Consider the following 16,440-nt stretch of genomic DNA (forward strand, 5'->3'; position numbering starts at 1 on the left):
TTATTTTTAAAACATTTGCAAAGATCCTGTTTTTACTTTGTCATTCTAAAGTTAACGAGGGAAAATGTGAAAAAGTTAAAGGGTCTGAATACTTTCTTAATCGACTGCAGATAATACTGAAACAACATTGCAGGTGTGTTTTAGCAACATTTCAATGCATAAGCCAATACTTTTTTTCATTTTATATATTTATTTTTTGCTATTGATTTTAGCATTTCAGTTTAAAACACTATGGCGGACGGCCGGGGCCCTTACACAGCCAGGACACCTCAACAATGGAAGGACCAGGGCAGAGAGCTTGTCCAGGACATTATCTCCCCTGGTATGGTAGAGGGCAGCCTCAATGGCTTACAGCGGGGCCACGGGTTTGGAGCATGGAAGCTCAACCCTGCTGGGGCCCGTGGCCACTGCCAAGGGGTGCCTGGATGTTTGCTGAGCCCTGTTTGGTAACAGTTCTGCCACACCTGGAAGTGCTACCTGAAGGAGGTCTTTGGACAGCTGAAGTGCTTCCAAGTGCCAGTCACCACTACTCAGGGAGCCAGAGTGGAGGAAGAGGACGAAGCTTGCAAGGAGGAGTGGAGATGGAAAGACAGAGAACAGGACTGTGTTGAACTGTGATTGGTACTGTGTTTTATAAGGTGGGGAGCAGGGGAACAACAACAACATTTATTTATATAGCATATTTTCATACAAAAGATGTAGCTCAAAGTGCTTTACAGGATAAAGAAAGAGAAAAAAGACAAAAAATAAAAATAAAATGAGGCAATACTAATTAATATAGAATAAAAGTCAGGTCTGATGGCCAGGGAGGACAGAAAAAACAAAAAAAACTCCAGATGGCTGGAGAAAAAAAAACTAAATCTGCAGGAGTTCCAGGTCACAAGACCGCCCAGTCCCCTCTAGCCATTCTACCAAACATAAATGACCTCAATCAGTCCTCATGGTTTTCAAGCTTCACGTGGAAGAATTAGGCAATGATGGTCATGTGGACCTCTGGCCTTCAATCCATCAATGTAGGGACAGCACAGTGCTTTGATCGGGTGATGGTGGCGCAGATTGCCACCACAGAAATCTGGAAAAAGAGCAGCAGAGAAAGTAGGGGTTAGTACAGATTTCAGAACCACCAAGAAGGATAATGATGATTAAATGCATATACAGAATATCAAAGTTAAACTAAAATGAAGCTATGAGAAAGCCATGTTAAAAAAAATGGGTTTTAGCAGTTTTTTAAAGTGCTCCACTGTATTAGCCTGGCGAATTCCTATTGGCAAGCTATTTCAGATTTTAGGTGCATAACAGCAGAAGGCCGCCTCACCACTTCTTTTAAGTTTAGCTCTTGGAAAAAGCCTACCCCACTGAAGTAAAGCCTCCATTGTGCTGGGACTTGTGCCTCTGTCTGTTGTGACGGTTGTTTAGGGAGCTGTACGCCCTCTGGTATCCCAACACTCAGTACAATTCAAGGAACCAATAAAAATTATTGACGTACTTCATCTAGCAATCATTCAAATATTCCTTGCTAATGAAAGAAGAGAAAGTAAGAACAGGAAAAAGTTTAGTAAATGGTATTATGGGAAGTGATGATGTGGTTATTAGCGGTTGCTGATACTGTTCAATGATAGCTATAAAAAGCGCTAGGTGAGGAAACATTACCATAGATGGAATTTTTTATAATGCAAGTTTATTTCCCTATCGTTTTAAACATTACAGGACATTTTCCATTGTGCTATAGTAGCTCGGTTTGGAGATTTCAGTTGAGGAATTAATAAGAGGAAGAAATGACTTCATTCTTGTCATTCATGGCATTGAAGAGTGGCAGTGTGTAGTATATTGGCTAGACATGCAAGTAAAAATTTCCCTGTACTCTTCATCAGTTCACAATAACACAGATGCTACTGTAACCAATGTTCACTGTACATGTTTTACCTCTGTGTTCACTGCACTCTGGCTTTGACTCTTCATTGTGGTTCAATTTGGGCTGTATTGTGCAACTTGTACTTCTTCTTCATGAAGATGGAAGCTCCAGCACTCAACCCCACTGTCTGTAAATTTTTATTAACACTTAGGTTGAAATGTTAACAAACAAAAGCACAAGTAAATGAACTGTAGGCACATGTCCTTGTTTCAGGTGTATTCAATGAATACTGGATACAATATATAACTCAATGCCAGTTTCCATATAGTATTAACAATGTAAACTCTCATTCTCCACTCAACATAATGATACAGCATAAAACATAAAACACACTTCAGATGGTATTAAATAAAAGCACAAGTAAAGAAAATGTCCCATCTTGTTCATACTTTTCCTGTTTTAAAACAAGTGGAAAGGCTATTGAATATGCACATTAACTCTTTCAGGGCTGATGTCGACTTTTGTCAAAAGGAGGAGTTGACGATGGTAATCGACTGTAAACTGTGACAAAACCAACTGTTATGTTTTAGCTGGACTCTCGTTGCTAGAAGGAAGGATAGCTTTATTGATTTGATCGAGATTTCCTGCTCTTGTGTAAGTAGCAAGGTGCAAACAACAGCAAAAATGGCATTGATCAAAGTGAATGCATAAAGCAAACTACTGCAGGGGCGACGTTTGGCCTATTATCTCTGAACTGGACTATGACTTGTCAGACTCTGATTTTGATGCAAGTGATCGAAAACGAATGTGAGGTTCCAGGTTCAGTTGACTGGTTCCCAGCTAATCATGGTGCTGAATGGGTTCATGTAGCTAATATGCCTATGGCAATGTTCACCAGGGAGGAGTGCCACTTAACAAGTGGTAGAAACTGTGATCACTGCTGCCTCAGCCACGTGAAGTCAGCTTGGCAGCAAGCCTTGCCGCACATTGTTGTCAAACTGGCTGCCACAGCATTCAGCAACAGACATTTTATGTTGATTTCTGTGTGAAACCATTGCTTTTCATAAACTATTTTTTGGAAAAAATATTCAGCCCTCAAAGAGTTAATATAAGTTAATATAAAATTGTTGAAAACTTTAAAATACCAAATGCACATTCTCCAAAAGTCATGTAATTACTGACACATAAACCAAACATAACTTAAAATAAAATATTTTAGTGATTTGAAATACAGCATTCTTACATTCTATCAGTTACACTCATTGAATACATGGGAGAGCTCACACTGATGACATCACATAACCAGAGGAAAAGATTTTGGAAAGTGTAATTGGATCAAAGCAGGTGAACATAACATATTCATCAGGATTGGGTAAAGATCCAAAAAAAACCTTAAAAGGCTGGCCAGCATAGATGAGGCACTCCTGTTCTAGCTTGCTCCAAACAACTACTGGCCAGCTATGACCTAGTTAGGCCCACATTTAAAAAATAAAGAAATATCCCAAATATCCCATATCTCCTGGCATGTAAATAGAAGGACAATTCAGAATGTTTATAAAGGAAACACTTCTGTAACAAAACAAATAAAAACCAGTGCAAAATGCTCAAAAGAGCAAAATAAGGATTTGCCTAAAAGGCCATCTAAAACAACCATGTCCCAGTACATAATCCTCAAAGATAAATCCAAATAAATAGGTAAGAAAATCCAGTAACCAGCAAAAAATAAATGATAAAAAATTAATAATTAAAATAATAATATGCTCATGGAGGAACAGAAAGGTTGCTGTCGAGCAAGCCAAGGATGCAAGGACCAGCTCCTCATCAACAAGATGTTGATCAGTGTTGCCAAGACAAGGAAGAAGTATCTTAGCCTGGCATTGACAGACCACAAGAAGGCCTTTGATACTCTTCCAAACAACTGCTGGGCTTGAAGTTCGAGCAAATCAGTATGGTCATCACTCTTGGTTCTTAGAGAGCATAATGAGAACATGGCAAACCAAGATGAACTTGTCCTACAATGGCAGGATCGTCTAGTCAGACAAGATACACATCAAGTGTGAAATTTTCCAAGGTGACTCTCTGTCTCCCATTTTTTACACTGCCATGATTCCACTCAATGGCATTTTCAGCCGAAAAAGTGGGGTACAAAATCAAGACAGGCCAACAAATTAGTGAATTACTGCACATGCACAGTGTGAAACTATGCACAAAGCAACACTGAACTACACAAGTAACCATCCTTGGTCAAACGGTTCAGTGATGACATGTGAATGGAGTTTCGCCTCAAGTGTGCCAAAGTGACTATTAACAGAAGCAAGCTTATAGCAACTCCAGATGGAGGCCATCAAGAACCTGGAACCAGACAAGGTGTACAAGTACCTTGGTATTGATGAGAGTGATGCATCAAGCAGATGCTGGTAAAAGTCCAGGACCACCAAGGAGCACTATCGTTGAGTGCGACTTGCCCTCAACACAGAGCTCAGCTCACACAACAATCTGGCTGTACTGGTCAACCTATACAGCTTTAGTATCATCTTATGGGTTTTCTTTGGAGTTAAAAAAAACAAGAACCAAAAGACCACAAAGCTCCTTGCAATTCAAGGCATTCTACATCCGAAAGCAGCCGCCAAGCATTTGTACATCCCTCAACACCAAGGAGGCTGAGGGCAATTAGAGCTTGAGACAGTGAAAAAGGTTGGAGAGTTGGTCTGTGTGAGCACCTTGAGTGGACTGGTGGGTGGCTTCTGTGATTGTTGCTACCACCAAACTCTGTACGAACACAAGCACATTGTGAAGAAAGGCCATGAGATAAAAAGGTATGGTTTGCCCAAGACCACAAGCACTAGCGGCATGAAAATGAAGCAGTTACTCAAGTCCAAGATCATGGAGAAAACTGGGTAAAAAACACTCTGAAAAGGTGACCTCAAATAAAAGCGTTGCCCTACTGGTCACATTCAGATTTGTTATTGATATAACTAGGGGGCTCTGCCCCCTGCTCGCTTTGCTCGCCCACCCCCGAGTTTGGTTAACCAGATATACAATTTAAAGAGATTGTTATTTTCATGGGAATTGTTACATATGCATTATTTTCACATTTACTTTAAAACTTTAGTAAAAACAATATTTGGAATTAACTTGAAGATCGCATTGAATTTTGATTCTGTGATTGGACAATGTATAACTGCCTGTGAGTGAATATCGTTTCTTTCTCTCTAATAAATAAACCGACTTTTTTGAATGTTTGTCCATGCTCTTTCTTCTTCACTTAGTTGTTGACGTATCATCTAGAACATATAAAATTATTGATAAAATGTATAAGAGATGAGAGCGCAGGAAGTGTGTCTGCCAAAAGCATTCACACTACTAAGAGCTGAGAGCACAGGAAGTGTGTCTGACTAAAGTATTCACACGACTGAGGTTAGATGATCGTGGTTTGGAAATGGTTGTATGTAGGATGTTACTTGAAAGAATCTAATGGCAAAAGTCACCGTCTCGTGGGACTTGCTTCCAAAGGTTGTAAGTATGGCATGACTTGAAAGAACCTCATGTTAAATGTCTCCGTCTCACGGGACTTCATTCCAAAAAGTCTCTCTGAAAGTCGTGTCTTGTTTCCCAAGACTTTTTTTATTATAATAGAGAAACAGTTATTTGAGCTGGTTATGTTACCAGTTGTGCTTATCACTTTGAAAAAGAAAGTCTTTTAAAGAGGGAAATAGCCGGAAACAAGGCTGAATTATTTTCTGAAGCCTAGTTATCTAGTATAATGGACACAAAAAGTTCTAAGAAGAAAGAAAAATTTATCTGGAATATAGTCACAAGGATCAGAAAGTAACACAATGCAAATGTGCATTAAAGTATTTTTCTTATACTTATTGCATACTTCTCACAATTGATAAAAAATAGTGTCTCATTGAAGAATGCATCTCACTGTACAGTGCCTTTAGTTTTGGTTAAAAATTAGTAGGAAGTTTGTGATTCATTTTTTTCCTCCATTTACTTTATTGCTTTGTTCTGCATGAAAGATCCAACAGCTCAATCGTATAACAAGATCATCTGGCAACAATGGCACTGGATTCTAATGTATTGTGTGATATAATACATGGTTGTCTTTCACACCAGCAGTTCCCAATTACAAACTGTGGAAGGTTTAACAACAAGTGTCCCATGATTGCATTGGAGCTGGCAGCTGGGTCAGATTTAATAAAAAGTAATTAAAAAATACACCAGGGACTTAAATCACAAGTGCCTTTATTTACTGGTACAGTAAAGAGCTGATCATGCATACAGCTTGGGGAAACAAAGCAGTCATTTATCACGCCTCATTTGATTTTAAAATCACCTACTAGTATTGTCAAAAATCACAGCTCATCCATCAAAATATTTTTTATCAGGTATCACTTGAATTACTTTTCTGTTATCATCCTTTGTTATCATGGAAAACGTTGAGTTGATTAAAGTCCTTAATCATTTGTGATACTTCGCAAAGAATATTTTTTTGTTGGTAGTGCTGAGATGGAGAATGATAACTGTCATTGCTCTTCTTTCTTATGATAACAATTCCTCTTTCTTGTTTGCTACTGATATCAACTTTTCTTTAATAATGGCCTGAGAAGACATGTATAGCAAATACAAAAAAACAGTGTGGCCATTCTTTACAAATTTGAGTGGCATTTCTGACTGATCAGAAATTCATTCATTAATTAAACTCCAACCATCTCTGTTATTTTTTGGAGCAGTCCAGGGGGGTATTTTCCGTACGTCACTTAAATCATCCGAGATCAGATGCCTCATCTTGGATGAGTTAATGCCGGTGAAACTCATCTGGGATAAGTCGGTTTTTCAAACACAGCCGTGTAGTAGATTAGTCTAGCTGGATCTAATCATCCGAGATGAATGCGCGCGCCCGTGCTGATTGGAAAGCCCTTATATATTGAGTCTAGAAAACATGATCAGCAAGTCTTTGATAGGCTGTAACAAAATGACAAAAGAATGGGAGCATTTTTTTTCACACAAGCGGAGCAGGACCTTTTATTCAAAGGACATGAAGAATTTCAAGATTTAATATGCACAAGGGGTAACACTGAATAAACAGATACATACATACATTGTCTAGTTTGTTGAGAGTGGAGCATCTGCCTAAGCATAAAAAAATGTTTGACAAGCACAAGAAGACCATTCTGTTCATAAAAGTAAAACCAAAGTTGTTCTAATATCTTGTTTATACAGAAGGTAATATGCATTATTTAAGGATGTACCGATTTTTTATTTGGGTTTCCTCCTCCCCATACATTTACATCCTTGTTTTGGTGTAAGATGAGTTTCTAATAGGTTTTCACACCTACTTAGATTGCCTTGACCGCACAAGAACAAACATCACACAGATACCATCACACCCAGTGATCAAGCTGAGGTCCTATACTGTGCATTCATATGTGTAGATTCCAGTACTCTGCTCTACAGAAATTCAGATTCACTATACTTTGAACTATGTAGACTGTCAAATCCTCGCATACGGTAAATTTCAGTACTTCAACAACAAGGGCTGCTGTTTCCCCAAAGATTGTCCAGAGTATATCGCATACCTCAAAACACAAGCAAAGTGGAAACATTGTTTTTAAAATGAATCGTTTTTGGGTTTTTTTTAAATAGTTTTATTGATTTTAATTTGAAGCTAATAATATTCTGTATAATCAAGTCAAACTTAACAAAACAAAATTCAACCCTCACCCAAGGGATAGAGAGGACAGCCAATGACCAGAGTAAATCTTTAAAAGCAGTAAGGAAGGATATAGAAGCTTATTATAAAATGTTATTGATTAGATCCTGGCATATTTTTTAAAAGTTCTGAACAGATTCTCTAAGTAGAGGACTTCATTTTTTTCCAGTTTCAAATAGTATAAGACATCAGTTACCCACTGATGTAAAAGAGGTAGGGTGGGATTCCTCCAGTTGAGCAAGATAAGTCTACTTGCTGGTAGTGAAGTAAAGGCAATTATAAATTGTTTGTCCTTCACCACTTTAAGCCCATCTGGGAGTACACCAAACACAGCTGTTAATAGGTTAGGAGCGATTGTGACATCAGGGCTTGTTCAAAATTATGTTAATTTCATGCACGCCCAAAACATGTGGCCCACTGAGGCTGGAGCAAATTACAACATTTACAGGTTGAATCTTACCCTGGATACATTTTGGACAATTTTATATGAGATAAATGCACTCGATAAAAGATTTTAAGTTGAACGTTTTGTGCATATGGAGCTAGAGTGTATCCTTATGTATGGCTGCCTTCCACTCTCTTTTCTGTAATATTAAGTGAAAGGTCTTTTCCCCACCATATCTTGGGATCTTTGAAAGGAAGGGACTTTAAAATGTTTCTATATATTGTAGAGATGCTATCTGAGTCTTCAAGACTGATCAATATTTGTTATGGAATAGAAATAGGTGGGAGGTGAGGAAAATTGGGCAGGTTCCATTTAGCAAAGTTTCTAATTTGAAAGTAGTAGAAAAATTGTGCTGATGAGTAGTTAAATTTGAAGCTTAATTGTTCATAGGATGTAAAGACATATATATGTACAAATCTGTTAAGTATCTTAATCCTGGATATTTTACAAACATTAAATGCTGTGTATGTTTGAAAAGGTAGAAAAAGGTGGTTGTCATGTAGAGGTGTAACAGATAAAAACTTCTCTGTCTTAAAGTAATTCCTACATTGGTTCTATATTCTGAGTGAATGACGGGCAATTGAATTATTAGTACATTGATGATAGTTTGTATATACTGGGGTACGAAGAAGGTAATATAAGGAAATACTGCAAGATTTTAATTCTGTTACAGACTAGATTTGTGCATATTCATCGATTTGTGTTAATGTCCAGGGGCCTCATGTATAAACGGTGAGTGCGCACAAAAATGTTGCATACTCCCGTTTCCATGCTCAAATTGTGATGTATAAAACCTAAACTTGGAAAAAAACCACACATATTTTCAGCTCAAACCATAGCGTACACAAGTTCTCTACTTGGTTCTGCAAACTGGTGGCACCCAGCATTGAAGCAGTGCTTTTGTTCCTGTGTGGTTTCCCTTTCTTTTTTACATCCACATCCCTGATACGGCTTTATCAAATACACTGAAATTAACCGCATATTGTTTATTAGTTTAAGGCATCTGATTGTAATTAACTTGTAACAATATAATTGTCCATGGAATGGCCAAACTATTCCAAATACCATAGCTGTTTTAGCACTGTTACTCTCACTGCACCTTCTTCTTCTTCTTTCAGCTGCTCCCGTTAGGGGTTGCCACAGTGGATCATCTTTTTCCATATTACTATCACTGCACCACTCAGAGTATTTATATCACTGTATCTGAGTGTGGAATCACAGCTCTACAGCAGCTGATCGGAAAATGAATTATCAGTATACAGCATCAAGCATACACTGCCTCAGCCATGCTGCCTATTTGAACTGCTATCATACGGCAAATGCTTCAGAGCCTTTCCTGTATGGACCTTGCAGTTCATTAAGTTTAATCCCAAGAGTTCTAAACGCACTCAATCAGTCCATCAAGTGCTCCTTGTAGAACTGTTTGTACTTATTAGTACAATTACCTCACTGTAAACTTGTGATACAGTTATAATAGTGAATAAGTGAATTTTCCCTTGGGATTAATAAAGTATCTATCTATCTATCTATCTATCTATCTATCTATCTATCTATCTATCTATCTATCTATCTATCTATCTATCTATCTATCTATCTATCTATCTATCTATCTAATATTGCACAACCTGAGCCACTTTATAAAGCACATATTTACATATGATGACAATATCATTTTTAAGATGAAATGCAGCAAAATATGTTTATTACATTATACAGATAAAATGTTAACATCATTTAAATAATCTATATTGTTAATAATTAAACATGCAAGGACACGGTGTCGCAATGCTAGCTAGTTCAGGGATTGTTACTGCCTTGCGCTGTATTCTTGCTGGGGCTGGTGCCACACTGGAAGGATAGATGGCTAGAATAATTAAACATGTACTAAGAAGACATTTCAATGTTCCTTAAAAGTTTTGAAGAATCAGCGTTCTAAGCTTACAGATAGCTTAACGTCTATTACAGAGGTGATTGTGTGGTGATTGGTTACTTGGAGAAAGAAAAGGAAGGACAGGAATTGGTTAGTACGTTTGAAAGAGACAGTACTGCTGCAATAAATTATTTCATCGAAGGTCACGCATGGTGCAGCAAGCATCTTGTGTGAGGCAGGAACAATCTCTGGACAGGGTGCCAGCTTGTCGCTATCACTGTGCCACCGTGTTCCCATGTTTAATACATGCTTTAATTCCTATCATCATGAAAATGATATCAAGTGTACATTTCAGTATTTTAATTATTCAGAGAGCTGTAATATCACGAATGTAATGGATTCTGTGTCCTGTTGGAGGAAGAGAATGCCCATTTAAGAAACATGTAGTGATTTACACACATAGAGCACATAGAAGAACATATACAAAACAAAGCATTTAATGTGCTAATTTAGTTACGATGGTATTTGAGAAACTGGTAAATTAAACGATTTAAAGATGAAGTTTACGATGATCTACTTTAATGACAAAATAAACTACATGATTAAAATGGAAATTTCGAGATTAAAATTGACATTTCGAGCTTTTTTCTCACTGTGTCCCTATTTTTTTTTCTTTTCTCTGTACCCTAATAAGCTTTCATATGACATTCAGACGGTGGGCTTTGGGCACTGTGCGACTTTGTGAACTTGAGATTTCGAGTTTCTCCGACACTCTATGTCACTTGATCAACTTCCTTTTGTTGTTTATACCACTGTTTAAACCAACAAATAGTATGCTTTTCCTTCCTCCACTTGGTATTCGCTGAAATTCTTCTATTTTCCCCCGTGCTTTTGACATTGCCTTTTCACAGAACGCTGAGCTTAAGGGCTATTTATATTGATTTGCATATTCAAAGATGCGTAATTCTGGGAGGAGTTTGGGAGTGGCGACAGGCATGTGCACATGCGTTACTTTTCACGCTGACCGGGATTTATGAAGTGGAAGAACGTGGAAGTTGGCATTCACACAGATTTATGCATTTGGATTTTTTTGTGCGTATGCACATTCCCGCTCTTGTCCTTACTCCATGTTTTAGTGTGAATTCTACGCATGGCGTTATGCATGAGGCCCAAGGTGTTTATGGCCTATATATTTGTCTCCCAGTAAATAAGATTGAAAGTTAAGTAGTGCCATGTCTCCTTCTGCTTTAGGTTGTTGTAGAGTCGCCCTTTGGATGCGTGGGTGTTTCAAATTCTAAATACTGTAAATTATGTTATGATTATAAACAGTTTTGTTAATGTAAATGAAGATGCTTTGAAATAGAAAAAGAAGCTTGGAAAGGATGTTCATCTTAACTGTTGATTCTTCCTGCTAATGTGAGATGGAGGGTGGACCATCTAGTCACATCTTCCTTATTTTTTTCCATACAGACAGCAAAATTTTATGGAAAAAAAGCTATATATTTATTTGTTCATATTTACCCCTAGGTGTTTATACTGATCTGCTATGATAAATGTGAAGGTATCCAGTCTAATATTGTGCTATAGAGTTCACTGGAAAAAGCACACTTTTATTCAAATTGATTTTGAGTCCAGATATTTTTTCAAAATGTGCTAGTGTTTTCAGGACATGGAATTTTGTGGGTCAGATATATATAGTACCATATCATCTGCATATAGTGATATTTTCTGTTCAAGTCCGTCTCTGAAAATCACCTTTATCTCTGATGCATTTCAAAAGTAAACAGACAATGGCTCAATGGCGATTGTAAAGAGCACTGGTGATAGTGATGGTTGTCGAGTACCACTTTGACTAGAATAGCGTAGTTTGATCAATGCACATATTGTATGTTTGGGCCAAACCCAAATTTGTGGTGAATAGGGAGTCCCATTCAAACTATATCAAAAGCTTTTTCAGCATCTAAAGATAATAAGATCTCTGGGGTGTTAGATTTAATGGGTGAATATATTGCCTTAAATAAATGTCAGGCTTGGTCTTGTGATATAATAGAAGGAAGCACTTTCTCAATCCTTCTGGCTAGAACTTTGGAGAATATCCTAATGTCATTATTCAGAAGTGAGATAGGTCTGTGTGATGCATATTGTAGTAAGTCTTTATTTTTGGTGGTAATGATGGTAATTAATGTTTAGCAGATAGTGTAACTAACTTATTTGAACATATTTTTATAAACTTTCACTGGGTAGCCATCAGGGCCTGCTGCTTTTCCACTTTGAACTGAGGTTATAGCATCTAGTAATTCTGAGAGTTTCAGAGGTTTACCTAGTTCCACTGCACTGATAATATTTAGTGGTGGTATCTGTAATAAATCAAACAACTCACTAGATTGTGTCTTATTTTCTTTAAACTGAGTACAATATAAGGACAATAGTATTCTCTAAATGTGTGGGTTCTGTTATTACGGTCAATTACTTTATCTCCGCCTATGTTGGTAATTACTGTTATTGCATTGCGGACTTTCTGTTTGTGGATTTGTAGAGCTAAGGTCTTCTCTCCGTGTTCATAGAAATGATGATGTTGTTTGAAGATAAGCCGTTCCATTTCATTTTCAACAGGTTATATTCTCATTGAAAAACATGTCTTTGTGACACCCCGGGGGTAAGGACCTTGTTGTACAATTCCCAACTTGGAGTGTCAGTAGACGACACTAAGCAACCAGGGTATGGAGTAACAGAGACTCAAACTGAAAAAGACTATTCAAAAACAGGAATCTGTTTTATTCCAGCAGTGTCCATACTATTTTACAAACAAATATCTTGCAAAAAAATATTTACAAACACCAATGCAAAGACATTTCCAAAAAGAACAATCAGTGCAGATGTTACTTATAATATTTACATTGGTTTCCAAATCAAAAGTGAAGAAAAGAACCCAAAAAAATAAAAACACCTCCTTCGTTCAGCTACAAAATGCATCCCGAAGGACAGACTGAAAAAAAAATTATCCAAACAAAATGAAAAACTAAGCTCCTACTATATACACAAAAGACAGAACGTAGTAGCAAAGATCTACATTAAAGCTTGAAGATCTGGTCAAAAGACAACCTCCGGAGTTCGGACCCTGGTTTTATATCACAAGTCATTTGACCATCCAATCCACCTTTAAGTTTCCCGCGGACTTCCAATAAACAGTCAAGTCGGGACATGCACCATTCAACAACACCTGTTCAGGTACAGTCCACCCTATTTAAATGTTCCTGCTCTCTCATGCACGTACCCTTCTGTCTTGGTGAATTTCGGGCTCCCCGTTCAGCCTGAGTGAGTACTGTTTTACTTTCTCCCGCTTTCACTTCTATGCTTTGCCACACGTGTAAAACTGAAAACAGAAACTGTGAGCATGCTTAAAAAACAGCCTCAGGCCTCAAGGCCTTGACTGCCTTGGCGTCATCAAGTTTGAGCCTCACGGCTTGTTCTCGGAGTACCTGTAGGCCTCCCTGCAGCCCTTTGAGCATCCCGGCATTCAAACCGCCGCTAATACTTTGTACTACTGTCTTTTTTAATCTGTGTAGTGGCACTAAAACAGGTAAATGAAAACTTTATTTCTTTAACATTTTTTTTTCCAAATGTCCGTGACAAGCCAAGTGGCTGCCTCTTAATTTGCATTATTTAGAACCACTGTACTTGGCTTATCATAGTTTTCTCCTATAAAGTGCCTCATTTGGATACCTGGCATATTCTAGATCTATTTTGGTAATGTTGCTGATTAGCTCAGATGCCTTCTTGGTTTCCAATTTATTTTTGTGAGAAAAATATGAAATAATCTGTTTTCTTAAAAATGCCTTGAGATCACCACTGTTGTTGAAGACTGTTCCTTCTCTTTCCTCTTTCTCATGATTTTTGTTTCTGCTCAGTTTCTCGGGGTATGAAGCAATGGCCATTGTGTGTTCCATTTTTCTGTACAGTTTGTGGGCCTCCAGCCAACCGGCAGTTATTAGATACCACAGTTCTTTGAAGCTGTCCTGTACAACAATACATTGCCGCTGCTGTCCTGCCTGTCACCTGCTTTCTGTTCACACAGCTAAAGGAACATGCCAGATTGCTAACTAAATATTGTGGCTCCACAGACTGCCCTTTTAGCATTCTTGCTTTTGACTTGTACTTTCCAGTGTTTATGCCTGACCATATTTTAAAAGATAAAGACCTTGTAATGCCTAAGCATTTCAGGTTACTTTGTAATTGTAAGGAGGATACAAGTCAAAAAGTCACTGATTTAATACCATATTTTCAGATTAGAGTAATTACAACGATTATTATTATTATTATTATTATTATTGTATGATTGGCACACACTTTTAATAAAGGTGACATGTAAGATCTGCATACAGTATATTAAAATTGTTATGATTCCTCTTTTCAATATGAGCACAGGTAGGTGAAATGACTTTCTTAGGGTCACACAGTGGGAACTGAACTGATAATCCTGGGGTCCAATGTCTTAGCCACTGTATCACTAATGCATGGTGCTTTAAGCAGAAATAAAGTCTGAAACTGTAGATGAGCTACTAAAGTGAAGGGCATAATTTAAAATGCCACTGTATGTTACTCTAGTGCTTCTAATTTAAATGTATTGTATGTTTAAACAATAAATGCATGAAAAAATGTAAATCATATAATTATGCTGATTACTACTTTAAATAATTATAAGTATGTGAAAGCAATCTCACAAGAAGTAAGATTCAAACCAGAAAGATAACTTTTTAAATTTATAATTAAATCAGTGTAGAAAAAAGGTAGAGTAGTTAATTTATCACTTTGGTTAAATAAATAAATACATTTTGTAGGAAAATGAGTATGTGTTGAGAAAGAAAAGTAATACATTCACTTTGCATTTCAAAAGAAACTGGTAAGCAGAACATCTAAGTCAACGATATATTTTCATTACAGGTATCTGGGAGCGAACATTTCATTGAGACATCTATGACAGGGCATGTCTGCACTCTGCCAATCAATCATAGCGTCTTACAGTACAGAATGACGGAAAACGTACCTCTTAAGCAAAGTTTAAAACAGATATGCGACCCTTTCATCAAATCATTCTGACTACAGGCAATCTTAATTATCTGAAGGCTTTAAGCAAGAAAGATTTTTTTTTTGTTTTATTCAAGGCTGCAATCATGTCATCATGTCTACAGTAGCTAGTATTATAACTGCCTAATATTGACTGTCAACAAAGCAAATAACCAGTGGGTGGTATATCTTATTATGATCCTGAGGCAGATAGGTTGTGATCTTTGCTGGAATGTACTTTTTAGTCAGCAAAATGTGAATTGATTTATGCATATTTAATATTGTTTTCCAGCAATTCCACTCAATTCATATTCATTAAGCAGAAGCAATTCATATGGCCTAATCCAATGATCAGTAATCAGAGGAGTCCTTAAAACTGCCTTTGTTTTTATGTTGATGTCCGCCAGTGGCTTCATATAATATAAATCGGCATCATGCCCTGCTAACTACAGTTTGCACTATTCTCTGAATCTTTCCTCCATTCCTGACACTATCAACGTATGATTCAGCTGGTACAAATGAGTTTGCTACTGAGACATTGGATGGTCGCTGAGACAGCGAGACTTAAAAATAAGCATACCTGTATCAGTCCTTCATGCTAGCCTGAAAAATGTAATAGAGTCTGGCTGCAGACCTCCAGTAGCAGACCCTTGACTTTGTGGTATCCGTCAGGGGTTTGTGGCTAGAGGTGTGAAGTAGGGAATCTTGGCACAGGGTGATGTGTGCATGTAAAAGCAGGTAGGGATGCTGAGCCCATAAATAAAATAAATGTAGCTACATTTTAATAAAGAAGCCTAATAAAATAAATGAATGAATGTATGACTTCCATATAAAAATATAGTTTATTATTTATATATTTGTACCATAGCAGAAATGTCTGTAAAACTAGTTATATTGTGTATGTGTTTAACGAGCTAAAATCTAACTCTCTTGTTTAACAATATTACTGTCACACTTTAAAACCTTCTTTGTTTATTTTGGCAACTTGATATTTTTGCAATACATACTTAAGCAATGATTGGCAAATGCTGCAACAAAATATTATATATATACAGTGCATCCAGAAAGTATTCACAGCGCATCACTTTTTCCACATTTTGTTGTTACAGCCTTATTCCTAAATGGATTAATTTTTTTCCTCAGAATTCTACACACAACACCCCATAATGACAACGTGAAAAAAGTTTACTTGAGGTTTTTGCAAATTTATTAAAAATAAAAAAACTGAGCAATCAGTACATAAGTATTCACAGCCTTTGCTCAATATTTTGTCGATGCACCTTTGGCAGCAATTACAGCCTCAAGTCTTTTTGAATATGATGCCACAAGCTTGGCACACCTATCCTTGGCCAATTTCGCCCATTCCTCTTTGCAGCACCTCTCAAGCTCCATCAGGTTGGATGAGAAGCGTTGGTGCACAGCCATTTTAAGATCTCTCCAGAGATGTTCAATCAGATTTAAGTCTGGGCTCTGGCTGGACCACTCAAGGACAT

Source organism: Erpetoichthys calabaricus, chromosome 3 (genome assembly GCF_900747795.2).
Source record: "Erpetoichthys calabaricus chromosome 3, fErpCal1.3, whole genome shotgun sequence".
NCBI lineage: Eukaryota > Metazoa > Chordata > Cladistia > Polypteriformes > Polypteridae > Erpetoichthys > Erpetoichthys calabaricus.